We start from the raw sequence: 17678 nt of genomic DNA on the forward strand, positions 1-17678 counted from the left end.
TCCAAAAGATCAGGATGGCTTCTGAATTTCTTTAAAAGAGCTTGCACTGTGGCATTTCTAGTGTTCCATATTTGCTTACGCAAGTATATATTGTCCTTCCTGGATAGCTTCAGGATGAAATAAGCATATGAACAAGAAGAGTCAGAGACATTATTTTCATCAATTAAATAAATTAGTTCGTTGGAGTTTCTATATATTCATTTCCACATAAAGGAAATGAACAAGGCCTTCACAGAATCAGAGAATCATTGGAAATCACTTTCCATCGGAATCACTGGAGTCATTTTCCATTGATTGGAAAAGACCTCCAAGATCATCTAGTCCAATCACCCACCTACCACTAAACAATGTCCCTAAGTACCTACGTACCCTTACCTTACACACCTCCAGGGATGGTAATCTCACCACTTACCTAGGCAACTTGTTCCAACGCCTAACTACTCCATCTGAGAAGATTTTCTTCTCCTGATTTCCAACTTGAAACTCCCCTGCTGCAACTTGAGGCCATTTCCTCTTGTTCTATTGCTAGGTACCTGGGAGAAGAGGCTGACACCGAGCTCCCCACAGCTTCCTTTCAGGTAGTTGTAGAGAACAAGGAGGTCTCCCCTGAGCCTTCTCTTCTCTAAACTAAGCAATCCCATTTCCATTAGCTGCTCCTCATAAGACGTGTTCCAGACCCTTCACCCTTCTTTTCCTTTGATCTGCTATCCTGACCACATCTTTCAGTTTAAGATCACTCCTTCTTTTCAAGTGTTATATTTCACAGTTATATTACTGACTTCATTGGTACCAGGTTATTATATATATATATATATATATATATATATATATATATATATATATTTCTATTTTTAAAATATTACCTAATTTTCTTCCTTAGGGTTTATTCTGCAGTTTAAATTTCTTACCCAGATCTTATTTCTCTCACTTGGGACTGTTAAATACTTAGAGAATCTCACTAAAGATCTCCAAAAAATAAATCCCATTAAACTAACACCCATGCTTTTTCCTTGTTTATTTTTACCAGTGGATCAAGATGTTGCTTTGTTTGTGACTTTTATACACATACAGAAAAAGTTTTTTTTGGTATGAAACTGTGAGAACTGAAGTAATTAAGGAAAATCCCCAGCCAGAGGAGATATTATTGCTATCATAATTGTTGTTTTTATGTCATTACTATTGTTACTTAACAATACATATATATATATATTTATCTTTATGTTATTTCAAATAACTTGACCTGCGTAGGAATAGTTTTTAATTTATTAGCAAAATATTGATTATTGTCAACACTGCAAAGACAGTACAATACATTATTATTTTCCACATATTATCAAAAGCTGTCAGTTAAATTATTGTTCAGGAATATTTTATTGTGCTTCTGTGGCAAGGTTTTGGTAGCAGGGGGGCTGCAGCAGTGTCTTTAGGAAAGAGTCCAGAAACTGCCCCATGTCAGATAATATTCAGTTCCAGATGGTACTTACCACTAACCAAAATGGAGCCAAGGAGTGATACTGGTAGTGCCTCTGTGAAAGTATATTTAAGAAAAGAGAAAATCTACTGTACAGTAGCACCTGGTAGAGAGGAGTGACAAAATGTGAGAGAAATAAACTTGCAGGCACTAACGTCCATGAAGAAGTGGGGGAGGAAGTGCTCCAGGTGCCAGTGCACAACTTCCCCTGCAGCCCTTGGAGAAGACCACAATGGAGGCTGTTCCCCCCTGCATAAAAAAGCCTACCATGGGGCAGGCGAATCTGGTCTGAAGGAAGTTGCAGCCCATGGAGAGCTCTCATGTGAACAGGCCATGGGCTAGAACTGTAGCCTAGGACCCCTATAGGAACTACTTCAGATAATCTGAAGTGTGATGGAAGCCACAGTTTAAACAGTTCAAGAACTGTATCCTATGTAAAGAACCCCACACTGGAACAGAAGAAGAGAATGAGGATGAAGGAATGGCAGAGATGAAGAATTACAAGTGACTGTAATGCCCATTCCACATTTTTCTGTGACACTTTTTGGGGGGAGGAGAAGAGAGTGGGTAGAGGGAAGGTGATTTTAGCTTTATTTTACTTCTCACTGCTCTCGTCTGTATCAAAAATTATTAAATTACATTATTCTCCTTATAGAGAGTATATATATATTATACTGAGTCTGTTTTGTCCATAATGGTATTTGGTGAATGAAACCCCTGTTCTTATCTCTATACATAAGCTTTTTATTATTTATTTTTTTTCATTGCATTTCCTTCCCTTTTCTTTTGAGGAAGTGGAGTAGGAGAGTAGCATAGTGGAGGTGAGCTTCTCATTAGTATAAAACCACCAAATATTTATTGTGTGTGATAAGGTAGGAGATGAGAAGAACTGCATTTGATTTTCAGAGAAAGAACAAGCAATGAATTTATGACAGTTAGTAAAATTGATAAAATTGATAAGGAAGTCAGCGATGAAAATAAACACAGAAAAGCAGGACATAATTTTGTGTTGGTTATTCTTCTCACTTCCCTCAGCCTTGTCATGCTTGAGGGCTAGAAGAGAGAAGTTTGAATGAGCATCAGTCCAAACTTTTCCCTCATGGAAAATTCATAAAATCATACAGGGCTGGGAAAAAACTTTAAGAAAGTGACAACATTGAAAATGAATGACAAATACAGCTGTTACATCAAGGATAAAATAAAATAAAATAAAATAAAATAAAATAAAATAAAATAAAATAAAATAAAATAAAATAAAATAAAATAAAATAAAATAAAATAAAATAAAATAAAATAAAATAAAATAAAATAAATAAAATTAGGTTAAGAACAGCACAAATTTAATCAAGGAAAATAGAGTAGATGTTACTGAAATGCACTGAGAGATAGAACATTGAATGCCAGCTAATTATAAGGTATTAACAGTTTATTCATACTCAATCTCATCCATGTCTCACAGAATTAATTAAACAGAGACCAACCATAAATAAATAATTCTTGGATTTGCTTGGTGTTAGAAAATATCATTATAGTTAATTAAAAATGAATGTATATTAAAAGTACAAATTAGTGCAGAAGAAGCATATAAAACAAAATGAAAAATCCTGGCATGATTTCATTTAAAAGTTTCACAGAACATTCTAATTCTTCAATAAAAATCAAATAGGTTATGAACAATTTGGGAAAATTAACTGTTCTCACCCAATCAGAGGAGCCTACAACTACAATTTAATTTAGGTACATGAGACATAATAATGAACTAGTGGTATCATTTTGTTGAATTCTGATGTAACACTTGACACGAAGCATTGGAAGCATTGGCACCACCTGTGAAATCCCTGACTTAACATTTGGAAAGCCAAATAAGTAATTCAACACTTGCTGGTTAAAAATAGATTTTTTTTTAAATATTTATATTATATTATATTATATTATATTATATTATATTATATTATATTATATTATATTATATTATATTATATTATATTATATTATATTATATTATATTATATTATATTATATTATATTATATTTATTATTATTATTAAATATATATTTATTATATATAATATAATATATATTATGTGTTTTTTTTATTTTTTTTTTTTCCTCTAGTATGGAGCCAATCAAAACAAACAAAAAAAATATCATCTTTTCTTGATTGCTGACAGATTGTATGTAGGTCTTCATAAATTTAATTGCTGTTCAATAAGTTAATTATTTATTTTCTGGATAAATTTTTCCTGAAGCCATTACTTGTACCTTTATTTTAAGATATGTATTTATATATTTTCATAAAAATAGGGGGAAGTAGAGGGAGAGGGAGGGAGGAAGGGAAGGAGAGAGAAAGGGAGAGAGGGAGAGAGGGACGACAGAGGGAAAGAGGGGGAGGGAGGGAGAAAGAGAGGGACGGAGGGAGAGAAAGAGACTTTAAATAGTATTATACACAGTTTAAAAATTAAATAAATATATATATATATATATATATTCATAACAATTCATTCCTCACACACTTGACTATATTAGAAGTTAAACCTTATTCTTCATGATCCTGTTCTATATTGCTATTTGATTCTGGTTACTTTTCTGAATAACTGGTTTAACACTAAAAGTAAGCACCTTTTGTGTATCATTAAATCACAGCAGGGAATCATTCTCATTGAAATAAATACAAATTCATTCAACGGGAGTAAGAAGTGGCAAAACAAAAAAAAAAATCATTCTGGTATTATTGTGGGGAGGGAGAGTAACCATGCTCTGATAAACTGTCGTGGTTTAACCTGGCCGGCAGCTAAACACTACGCAGCCGTTTGCTCACCCTCCCCCCTCCCTCTCTGGGACGGGGGAGAGAAATGGAAAGTGAAGCCCGTAAGTTGAGATAAAGACAGTTTAATAAGACAGGAAAATAATAATAACAAAATAATAATAACAATAATAATAATACAATGGTGATAATAGTACTACTAATAATAGTATGTACAAACAAGTGATGCACAATGCAATTGCTCACCACTCGCTGACCAATGCCCAGCCTAACCCCGAGCAGTCCGGCCCCCTCCCCCCGGCTAGCCACCCCTATATATTTTTTAGCATGACGTCAGATGGTATGGAATACCCCTTTGGCTAGTTTGGGTCACCTGTCCTGGGTCTGTCCCCTCCCAGCTCTTACTGCACCCCCAGCCTGCCTGTTGGCAGGACAGAGCAAAAGGCTGAGACGTCCTTGGCTTGGTGTAAGCACTGCTCTGCAACAATTAAAACATCGGGGTGTTATCAGCACTCTTCTCATCCTAAGCCAAAACACAGCATTCCACCAGCTACTAGGAAGAAAATTAATTCTGTTCTAACTGAAACCAGGACATAAACTTTCATAAGAGAAATTTGGCAAGGTCTAATTTCCAGCAATATATACACAAATCCTGCAATCAAAAGTGTGGTAGAGTTCTGGAGGTAGAACTTTCCAGTGGTGGAGCTTAAACTGTTGAAGTAAAAAGTACAGAGAGAGGAATTGGTTAGAGAAAGAACAAATGAATATAAAATCAGATTTACCACAGATTAAAGCACTTGCCTTAAATTACTATTACTTTTTTTTATTATTATTATTATTTATCATTACTTTTTTCCCCATGAATCAATAGACTTTTATAAAGATAAAAACAAACTCAACTCCCCACACCCTTTCCTTACTCCATTAAGGAAAAATAAATAAATAAATAAATAAATAAATAAATGCAATAGTTTTTAATGAGAGATGATTTACATGAAATCAGTAGATGGAACATCATTAATACAATAGAGAAGGTTTCATTGGTTTGCAGGAAAAACAGTAGTCCAGATACAAAATGACCTCTTAATTCAATAAATTCAGAAAATAGAATATTAAAAGACTGACTTGCTTACAGTTTATCATCATCCTACAGTAGCGTTAGATGTACACAGATCTACAGTAGCTGTTAGAGTACTTAGGATTGATTCAATGTTTAGTTTGTTACAAGGAAGTAAAATATCAGTAACTCACCAGTGCATTAGGTCTCATTAAATTATAGAATATTAGAATATACTGGATTAAAAAAAAAAAAAAAAAAAGTTTGCAATTGATTCTACAGATGTTTCACAGGACTGCCTTTTATTATTATTATTACTATTTTCCTTTATTACAAGAAGAAGGTGGATGTCCCTTTCTTCTCAGGGCTGAAGACGGTATATTTCTGTGGGAAAAAAAAAGCGTTAAAGTCTTCCTATTTTTGTCTCAATCTGAGAAATCTGGCATCTTATTGCTTTTTTTTTTTTCAACATAACTTGAATTGATTTTTCCCAAAATGAATGATTAATGTATAAGAGTTGGTAATTTTTAAATATATACACATACAGTGATACATACATACACACAGGCAGATACACATATATATATTTTTTCCTGCAAAAGCATCTTGGACCTTTCATTCAGCAACTGATTTAATATATAAATTTCCCAAACTTGGCAAAAGTTGGGAATATTTAACAGGATACAGATGGCACAACAGAAAGCAATATCCAGAGATTTGGGTAACTTGAGTGCTCTTTAGCCCTTGACCAGCTGCTTTGGTTCAAGTGTGAATAAAGACCTTTTAAGAATCAATAAGTCTTATGTTGTGCCTAAGCATTGACCAACCAGCCAACCTGACACTAAAAACAAAAGCTACCATATGCTTGTAAGTATATTAATGAACAGGGCACTATAGCTTGATACTCAAGATTAAATATGTTAATTTAATATTGTTTTTTTGCACACTCCTAATTTTCATTGGCCATCTAGTAGGAAAAAAAAAAAAAAAGTACTTAAAGTACTTCTCTCCTGATTTTCAGTTTTAATGTTAGCAGAAAATAAGACAGACAGCAAATGCCTGAGGCTGAAGGAAAATGGAAGAGACACCCAATTTCTTTCTTTACAAACCATAATAAAATCACAGTGAGTAGATTTTAGTTATTGAAATAATAAACAACACTTGCTGCAGTTAACAATAAAGTCCTTTGGGGCTGTAAGTGATCTACATGTATGTGGCATTTTCAGCTTATAATAAATGATCAATTACAATGTTTAGATTATATTGCAGGCATTTAAGTGCTAATATCCCAATATAATAGAGCAGAAAAACCCAAGCAATATCTTTTTTTTTGGTTTGTTATATTTTGTTGTTTTGTTTTTTCTTCTAGTACCATGTATTTGATAGATTGATCTTCAAGATCCTAATAAATGTTAAAACCAAAGTGGTGGAGTGGATTCTGATTGTAAATGAATACCTAGGACATTAGATACTGAAGGTAATATTCTAGCTATACTCCATGTTTTCTTTAACATTGTCTTGTTATTTCATTCACACAGGCATGCAGCTGCACTGACATCAAATTTTAAAATATTTACTATTGTGAATTCCTATTACAAAATAAAATACAATTAAATAATCACATAATTCTGAACCATTTTTAACTCATCACAAGTATACTCCAGTCATGATCATAAAACAAAATACATTTGGAAACAAAAAAATTGTTGGTTCACCCATATAATTATGTAAACTAAACAAAATATATATTTAGTGGGAAAAAATATATATATATATACATATATATATATATATATACGTTCCATTTTCTCCAAGATTTAGTTCTCTGGAATGTTGCTACATTCAAAATTAGATGAGGTTTCAGAATCAAATCATGTATTCAGAGGAATACTCTGGTTCAGGAAACTGTGTTGTCATCCCTTTTACTTATGTAATTATTTTACCGTTCTCTTCTATTGTCATTCCTTCCTCCGCTTGTGCTACCTTTAAAGTAATCTGTAGTGTCTTATCTTCTGCTCCCACAGAATATTTCCCCTAAAGCTTCCTGCTACTCATACTCTTCTTCTTCTTTTTTGAACCATACTTCTAGATTTATAGAAACACTAATTTATTTCTTCACCTTCAGTCTCTATTTTTTTTATGTTTTGTTATGACAATCTTTATTTATGTTACACTCTAAGCTCAGGACAAAACTTAATTACATAGCACACTTCTGGATCACTATCATTAGAGTTCAAGGGATACATTCATGTGCCAAGGATGTGTTATAGGAAGTTAGCCCTTCAGGGAAGCACAGATGCTTCTGGCTAATTACTTACATATCCTGAATCAGTTACATTTATTTCCCTCAGCTTCTTTATATTTCCCTGATGCCTAACAGTTGGCTAACTAGTTTTCTAATCTTGGAATACAAAGGTCATCCAACTTCCATGAAAATGGTTCATCTGAAAATGGAGGCGCCCACTTCTGATTATGGTGAAAAGAAAATGGTGGTCATTTCAGCAAGATTAGGATTAGACATATTGCATATAATGAGAAATCAAAGCTCTTCTTTTAGAAGATATTTAAAACTCATTGTATACCATCTGGAAGATTGTAAGAATTAAGGAAAACAAAACAAAACAAAACAAAACTAGAGAATATTTTAGCACAATCAAAGTATTACTATTGCTCTGATCAAACATTAAGGCTATATTCCTGTATTGATCAGACCTTCTATGAAGTACTGAAAACAAGGTATGACTCACAAGATATACTGAGCAATGTTTCTCTGGGACATATAAAGCAGTGTGTGTGAGTAAGTGATCTTGAGAATCACCTATTTCTTCTAGTTTTGCAAAGTTAGATATGAGGCGGAGTGAAGCTTCTGGCATAAACTAAGAGAAGAGTGAACAAATTTTAAATGTCCTTTTCCTACTTTATTTAAAGTAATTAATAATTTTGAATTAAATTCAACTTAGTGAGAATGTGGAGACATGGAGAACTATTTGGATTTGATGTTCTGGTTTTTCAGTAGTACCTGTAACCTGGCTTGTTCTTGTCACAATATCTCCACATTTACTTTGCTGGAGAGAGAGAGTAGGAATATGCAGGACCACGGAAAATTAGCTTCTATGATATATGCAGTCTGTTTTCTGTATGCACTGTCAGGGCTAGTAGTATTTGCCTAAGAGCTCACTTTTTTTTTTTTTTTTTTTTTTTTTTTTTTTTGTCTTTTGAAGAACAAAGCCTTGTACTTCCAGGAAGGGGTATCCACAACTTCTCTGGACAACCTGTTCTACTTCCTCACCATGTTCTGAATAAAGAATTTCTTCATAATAGCTAACCTAAATCTATAGTGTTTTAGCATAAAACCATCCCCCCTCAACCTATCACTACACTCCCTGATAAAGAGTCTCTCTCCTGCTTTCCAGTAGGCTCCCTTTAGGTACTGAAAGGCTGCAGTGCAAGCCCCCACAGAGTCTTCTCCAACCTGAACAATCCCTACTCCCTCAGTTTTTCTTCGTAGAGGAGGTGTTCCAGCACCCTTATCACCTTTGTGTCCCTCCTCTGGACTCTTCTGTTGTCACTCTTCTGGATGTATCCTTGCTCTGTTTGGGGCCCTACAGCTGAACACAGTGTTCCAGGTGAGGTCTCAGAAGAGCAGAGAAGAGAGGGAGAATCACCTCCCTTGACCTGCTGGCCATACATCTTTCAATGCAGGCCAGGTTACTGTTTGTTTTCTGGGCTGTAAACGCACCTGGCCAGCTCAAGTTGAACTTCTCATCAACCAACACCCCTAAGTCCTCCTCAAGGCTTCTCTCAATCCTTTCTCTTCTCAGCCTGTATTTGTGCTTCAGATTGTCCCAGCCCAGACACTTGGCATTGCTGAACTTCATGAGATTCTCACAGTCACACCTCTAAAGTCTGTCAAGGTCCCTTTTCTGGTTTAACCCAGCAGACAGCTCAGCTGCTCACTCACTCTCTTCAGGTGGGATGGAACAGAGAATTAGAAAAGTAAAAGTGTAAGAAATCATGGTTTGAGAGAAAGACTGTTTACTAGATAAGACAAAAGCTGTACATTCAAGCAAAGCAAAACAAGAAATTCATTCACTACTTCCCATTGGTAGGCAGATGTTCTGCCACTTCTAGAAAACAGGTCTTTACATGCATAACAGACTTTCAGGAAGACAGACACAATCACTCTGAATGTATCCCCTTCTTCTTTCTTAGCTCCAACTTTTATTTCTGAGCATGACATTATATAGTACAGAACATTTTTTGGTCAAGTTGGGTCAGCTGTGTCCCCTCCCATTTTCTTGTATACACCCAGTGTTCTTGTTGAAAGAGCAGTACAAGTAAAAATATCCTTGGTTCTGTGTAAGCTATTAATAGCTAAAAACACTGGTGTGTTATTGGCACTATTTTTATTAAAATTCCCAAGCATAGCAGAGTGTAAGCCTCTGTGAAGAAAATTAACTCTATTCTAGCCAAAAACATGACAGTCCATCTAGATGTCATCCCCTCCCATGTTCATCCTTCATGAACAGTCAGCCTCAGACTATCTTGCTGCAGGGTTTTATCCACCCCAATGTTTAGTCTTTGCATTCATTTTTGGTTAACCTCAAGATGTTATTGTCTTCGTACTTCTCCAATCTGTACATATTCCTTCCTTCCTTGGAAACCAGGTAAAAACAAAACAAAACAAAACAAAGCAAAGCAAAACAAAACAAAACAAAACACACAGAGCCTTTTCAAGACACGAGGGACTCTATACATTGCATCTTTGAAGACGGAGGACCAATGGGTTGCCTCTGGATCCATGGTGGTTACTATCTCTTGCAATCTTTAAGACACCTTCGTTTATATTTTGATGCTGTTCCTATCACCTCTCCTTTCTCAACTCTCACTTCTCTTTTGATATTTTTATACAAAAGTAATAAACTGATGGACATCATGTGACCTTACTTGTCTTAATCTCACTGTGAATGACTCATGAGAGGCTCTCCGAGCAACCAGAACAGGACACTTGGAATCAAATAAATTTGCTGTGAACACACTCAGTCCCGTCATCCTAGTCACCAGTAAAGAAATTATGTATTATTAAGGACAGACACAGGTGTCAAATGAGTCATCTTGGCCTGAAGGCCATACGTGTATAACAGTCAGTACAAACAAGAAACAGTGATGGGTAATAGTAGTAAGGGACTCTTTTCTGCCTGGAATAGAAGCAGCCATTTGCTGATCTGATCTGCTCTCAAGAGAGATTTGTTATATGGAAGGGGCTCATATGAGGTACATTGCCAAGAGACTACCAAACCCAGTATAGTACACAGACTACTACTGTCTACTATTGTTATTTCATGTGGACATCAAGGGCAATATCAAGAGCAGACCAAGGCATATCATGAAAGACTACAGAGCCCTTGGCACAGCTGGAAGTGGCTCTGGAGTCCAGGTATTCTTTTCAATTCTACCATTCAAAGGAAAAATCTTCGAAAAGGCCAATCAAATCCAGTGTATCAATGCATGGTTGCAGAAATGGTATTGTAGTTGGAGGGATAGACTTTTAGACCATTAGATTATTTTAGAGAAACTTCATTTACTGGGGTCTGATGGAGTCCATCTGTCAGAGGAGAGGAACAGTGTCTTCAGTTACAAGCTTGCCAAGATGGTGAAGAGAGTTTGAAACTAAAGTTGCCAGGGTAAGAGAACTTCAATCCACCCTCAATTCATCAATTTGATGCCAGAACCAGCAATGGATACCCAGATCCAGAAAAGGGATTAGAGGTCAGTGGGAGAGTAAAAGAGCACAAAGGAATTGCTGCCACCTCATTCATTAATACTGTTACACTGGGGGCCCAGTTAAGTAACCTCTACAATTTCCCATACGTGCAGCATAGGAAATAAATGCAGGGAGCAGGAAGTTTTAGTTAAGTCTCAGGGCTATGATATTATTGGCCTTAGTGAGACATGGAGGGATGACTTGTGTGCCTGGAGTGCTGTGATAGATGGTTACAGGCCCTTCAGGAGAATGAGGCAGGGAAGGAGAGAAAATGGCGTAGCCTTGTACATTAAGGAATGTCTTAACTGCATGGAGCTGAGCAAAGGTGATAAAAGAATTGCTTGTCTTTGCAGAAGAGTCAGAAGAAAGGTATGATGACACCAAGCTGACTGGAGTGGTTGATACCAAAGAAGGAAGAGATGACATTCAAAGAGCCTCGACAGGCTGGAGAATTGGGCACATGTGAATGGCATGAGGTTCAATAAGTCCAAGTGCAAGAAACTGTACCTGGGTAGGAGCAATCCCAGACAGGATTCTAGTCTGGGAGAAGAGTGCACTGAGAGCAACCCTGAGGAGGGCTTGGGGTTCTGATAGATCAAATGCTTGACATGAGCCAACAGTGCATACTTGCAGCCCAGATGGCCAACTGCATCCTGGCCTGCATCAAAAGAGGTGTGAGAGGCAGTTTGAGGGACATGATGGTCCCCCTCTACTCTGCCCTCATGAGGCCCCACCTGGAGTACTACATCCAGGTTTGGGGCCCCCAGCAAAAGAAGAATCTGGGTCTGTTAGGGTAAGTCCAGAGGAGATCTACAAAGACTGGAAGGTCCAAGCACCTTTCCTATGAAGAAAAGCAGAGGGAGATGGGGATGTTCAGCCTGGAGAAGAGAAGGCTCCAGGGAAATCTTATTGCAGCCTTTCAGTAATTGAATGGGTCTTATAAAAGGGATGGAGAAGGACTCTTTACTCCGGTAGATAATGATAGGACATGAAGGAAAGGTCTTCAACTAAAAGAGGATAAATTTATACTAGACATCAGAAGGAAATTCTTCACTGTAAGGGTAATAAGGCACTGGAACAGGTTGCCAAGAGAAGTTGTGAATACCCATCCTTGGAGGTGCTCAAGGCCAGGCTAGATGAGGCCTTGTCTGACATGATCTAGTGGATGGCATCCCTGTCTCTATGGCAGGGGTGTTGGAGTTAGATGATCAACTTCCCAGACATCTTCTGAAGATATATTACAGCAGAGAGAAAACGGTTTAGGAAATTTGTGGAACGTGTGAAGCATAACTTACTGACAGAAGTCAGAAGGTCACGTGGCCAAAATCCAAACAGAGTTGAAGCTGGTCAGGTCTGTGGGAGACTATAAAAAGTTTTTTTTTTTTTTTTTTTTTTTTTTTTAATAAAACTATATGAATAGAAAAAGGAGGACCAGAGAAAACATAGGTCCACTACTTGAAGGGGATGATCACCTCACAAACAAGGACATAGGCAAAGAAGAGATGTTTAATGCCTTCTTTGCCACGGACTTCAACACTGATGATGGGCTTTGAGACCCTGGGTGCACTGAGCTGGAGGACCATGATGGTGGGAATGATAAGCTCCCAGTCAACCCTGAACATGTGCAGGGTTTGCTGTTCCATCTCAATCCATACAAGCCCATGGCTCTGGATGGGAATCATCCCGGAGTGCTCTGAGAGCTGGCTGACATCATTGCAGGAATTCTCAATCATTTTTCAACAGTCTTGGGAATCTGGAGGGGTCCCAGTTGACTAGAAGCTGGGAAATGTTGTGCCAGTTTTCAAGAAGGGCAAAAAAGAAGACCCTGGTAACTACGGGGCTGTCAGTCTCATGTCAGTGCCTGGTAAAATTATGGAGAAGATTGTCCTGAGAGATACTGAAATGCACCTGGGAGGCAATGCAGTCAATGGTCCCAGCCAACACAGGTTCACAAGGGGTAGGTCCTGTTTAATAAATTTTATATTTTTTATTTTTATATATATACTTTTTTTTTTATAAGATCACCCACCTAGTCAATCAAGGGAAATGAGTTGATGGAATTTTTTTGGATTTCAGTAAAGCTTTCAACACAGTTACTCATAGGATTCTACTGGACAAAATGTCCAGTATACAGCTGGATAAAAAACATCTGGATGGTGAACTGGCAGATTGGTAAGGCTCAAAGGTTTATGGTAAATGGGGTTACATCAGGCTGTAAACAGTCACCAGTGGTGTCCCCCAAGACTCCATTTTAGGGCCAGCTCTTTTCAATATTTTCATAATAATTTGAATGTAGGACTAGAAGGCGTTTTGATACAAGCAATACCATCCTGGATTGTATCAGAAGTAGTGTGGCCAGCAGGACTGGGAAAGGGATTGCCCCTTTGAACACAACATTGGTGAGACCACACTTTGGATTTTGTGTTACATTTTGGGGCCTGTCACTACGAGCAGGATCTTAAATTACTTGAATGTGTGCAACGAAGAGCAATGAAAACAGTGAAGGGGCTAGAAAACAAGACATATTAGGAATAGATGAGAGAATTGAGGTTGCTTAGTCTGGAGAAGAGGAGGTTGAGGGGAAACCTCATCAGCTTCTACAATTACCTGACTGGAGATTACAGAGGGAAGAGTGTTGGTCTCTTTTTTCAGGTAAAAAGTGACAGGATGCAAGGAAACAGCCTGAAGAGAATGTTTAGACTGGATATTAGAAAGAATTTCTTCATGGAGAGGGTGGTAAAACATCATAACAGGCTGCCTGGGGAAGTGGTGTAGTTCCTGGAAGTATCCAAGAGATGCTGGGATGTGGTACAAAGCGACCTGATTTAGTGATGGGCCTTGGTAGGTCAGGTTGATAGTTGGATATGAAGGGCTTTTCCAACCTAGATGATTCTATGAATTTATGATTCTATGGTTTTTAGCTCCAGAGACGACCTCCATGTTACACTCACTATAAAACCTGCAACACATTCTATAATACCAGTGTAGACTGTTTGCATGAATCATAACCCTTACTGTCTACCCCAGAGTCCACCATTTCCCATTTAACATTATAGTGGGTTTACAGGGCAAGGTTTTGGCACTGGGTGGCCATAGGGGTGGTTTCTGTGAGAAGAATCCAGAAGCTGCTCTGTGTTTGATAATATTTGTGACTGTCAGAGCATATTTAAGAAAGGGAATAAATAGACAAGTAAATAAATAAATTAATAAAATGCTGCTCAACAGCAGCTGGGAGAGAGAGAGGAGTGAGAGATACCCTTGAAGACACCAAGGTCAGTGAAGAAGGAGGGGAAGGAAATGCTCCAGGTGCCAGAACAGAAGTTCTGCTGCGGCCTGTGGTGAGGACCATGGTGAAGCAGGTTGTTCCCCTGTAGCCCATGGTGTACCATGGTGGAGCAGGGTTCCACGCTGCAGCCCGTGGAGAAGACCGTAGTGGAACAGGTGGACCTACATTGAACAAGGCTACGGCCTGCGGAGGACCCCACCAGAGCAGATTCCAGGCCAGACATGTAGCCCATGGAGAGGAGACCACAACATCTGTGCAGCTGGTGTGGCAGGGCACAGGGCCTCTGCACCAACTCTATGCAGTCTGCAAGATCGCACACCTACCATGGTATCCCACTACACAGAGAGCTCACTCCAAAAAGACTGTGGTGACCCAGACACAGGGCCTGCCCAGAGACGTGGCTGTTCAGGCCTCTGGCTGCAGGGAGTGCCTGCGCCTACTGCTGTCAGTGGAGGAGGGCAGCAGGGAGTCAGTGTGTTCTCAGGTGGAAGGTCTGCTCGCCATGATGGCTGAGCCCAAGAAGGAGGTGGAGAGACTAAGGAGCATCAGGACATGAGGAGGAGAATGACTGGTGAAGTAACTCCCTGGTGTGCCAGAGAGAAGGGCAACAGGGGCATGCCCCCCAGAGGGTGGTGGAGCCCCTGCACTGTTGCTGTCAGGCAGAGGGAGGGGACCAAAAAGACGAGGAGGGTTGGAAATGAGTCCCAGTTAGGAATCATGTGCGGACCCCGTGGTATTGACCCATATCTGGAGTAGTTCTTGAAGAGCTGCTGTTTCAGGGAAGCCTGCATGGGATCAGTTTGAGTAGGACTGCATCCTGTGGGAGGAACCCCACACTGGAGCAGGGAAAGAGAGTGACTATGAAGGAGTAGCGGAGACAATGTGCTATAGGCTGACCACAACCCCCATTCCCCCATTCTCCTGCACTGCTTGGCAGGACGAGGTGGAAGAGGGTGGATGGGGGGAAAGGAATTTTTGTTTTCTTTCCTTTTTTCTCACTTCTCTAACTTGTTAGTAATTGGCAATAAATCTTACTGCCTCCCTACTCTGAGTCTGTTTTGCCCATCACGATAATTGTTGAGTGATCTTCCCACTCTAATTTCAGCCCTTGAGCCCTTTTCATCATATTTTCTCCCCGTTCCTCTTTGAGGAGGGGGAGTGAGAGAGCAGCCGTGGTGGAGCTTGGCTGCCCACCCAAGTAAAACCAGCACAGACCCTCACTGGAGGGAAGTCTGCAGTCTACCTGGAACCTGGATAAGGGATATCACTAGGACACTGGTGCTCTTGACAGCCTACTACCCACTACTGATGTTCTAGATAGGTGGGGAGGAAGCTACATCTTGTAGTCTGAAAGTGGTGAAAGAGTCTGGGGCACAAGTCATTTTCTCTTTCCTCCTGTGGGATGGAATAGAAGGATCCAGTCCATAAATTATTGGCTATGTGACTGGTGCTATTGGCAGGGTTTGGGGTTCTTTGATAATGGCTGGTTTTATAAGACACCAGGCCTGACAGTCATATGCAGGAAAGGTTTATTTCACAGTGGCAAAAGGGTTTGGGGACAGGAATTATCAGGGCTCATTTGGAAAGCTTTAAACTAGATCCAAAGGAGGATGGAGGATGGGGCTGTAGTTGGTCTTGCACTGGTGGGGCAGTACTCTAGCAGTGATGAAGAGCAGGGGGCCTCCTACCCCTCTATGGTGAAATCATGCTCAGCTTGCTGGCTGAAGTGCCTGTACACCAATGCAGCATGGGGAATAAGAAGGAGGAGTTAGAAATCCATGTTTGGTCAGGAGATTATGGTCTGGTGGAAATTACATAGATATGGTGGGACAGCTCACATGACCGGAATTTGATCATGGGTGGGTATGTCCTTCTCAGGAAAGACAGGCCAGCAAGGCAAGGTGGCAGAGTTGCTCTTTACATGAGATAACAATTACATTGTACTGAATACTGTCCAGGGGTGGATGAGGAGTGAGTTGAGAGTCTGTGGGTGAGAATTAAAGGACAGGCTGGTATGGGGGATACTGTTGTGGGTGTCTATTACACGTCACCAGATCAGGATGAGGAAGTTGACAAGGCCTTCAACAAACAGATGATAGCAGCCTCATGATCACAGGCCCGGGTTATTGTGGGGGATTGCAACTACCTGGAAGGCCTACTCAGCCAGCCAGCTGCAGTCCAGGAGATTCCTGCGCTGTATCTGTCCTTCAGTGTATCAGAACTTCCTGATGCAAATGATAGATATGCCAACTACAAAAGGAGTGCTGCTGGATCTTGACCTCACTAACAAGGAGGGGCCGGTTGAAGCGCTTAAGGTTGAGGGGCAACCTTGGTCACAACTCTGGACTTTAGGGCTGACTTTGTCCTTTTCAAAGCATTTGCTAGGGGAAATCCCATGAGACATGGTTCTTGAAGGAAAAGGGGCCCAAGATAGCTGCTTAGCATTCAAAGACTGCTTCTTTCAATCTCAAGAACAGAGTTTCCCAACAGGTAGGAAGTCAAGAAAAAGATCCTGGAGACCTGCATGGTTAAACAGGGAACTGCTGGCCAAACTCAAGTGAAAGAGGAGAGTATGCAGATCAAAGAAGGAGGGACTGGCCACTTGAGAGGAATATAAGACTGTTGTCAGAAGACATAGGGAGGCAAGTAGGAAAGCTAAGGCTGCCTTAGAATTAAACCTCATGAGAGGGGTTAAGGACAACAAAAATGGCTTCTTTAAATACACTGCAGATAAAACTAATTCTAGAGGCAATGTAGGCCCATTGAATCAATATAGGCCCACCAATGAATGAGGCAGGTGTCCTGGTGACAGAAGACAAAGAGAAGGCAGAGTTACTGAATGCCTTCTTTGTCTACAATGCCATAGGCTGTCCTGAGGAGACCCGTACCCCTGAGGCCCCAGAGGAAGTCAGAATAAAGGACGAGTTTGCCTCAGTTGAGGGGCTGTGTTTAAGCAAGCTGGACATCCATAAGTCCATGGGTCCGATGGGATGCACCTGCAGGTGCTGAGGGAGATGGCAGAAGTTATTGCTAGGCCACTCTCCATCATCACTGTCATGGCCATCAGGAGAGGTGTCTGAGGACTGGAGAAAAGCAAATGTCATTCCAGTCATCAAAAATGGCAAGAAGGAAGATCTGGGTAACTACAGACAGGTCAGCTTCACCTCCATCCCTGGTAAGGTGGTGGAACAAATTATCCTTGACATATCAAGGATTAAAGGGTCATTAGGGGCAGTCAACATGGCTTCACTAAGGGGAAGTCATGCTTGAACAACCTCATAGCCTATTACAAAGATATACCCAGGTGGATAGATGACGGTAAAGTAGTGGACATGG

This window comes from Anas platyrhynchos, chromosome Z (genome assembly GCF_047663525.1).
Source record: "Anas platyrhynchos isolate ZD024472 breed Pekin duck chromosome Z, IASCAAS_PekinDuck_T2T, whole genome shotgun sequence".
Lineage (NCBI taxonomy): Eukaryota > Metazoa > Chordata > Aves > Anseriformes > Anatidae > Anas > Anas platyrhynchos.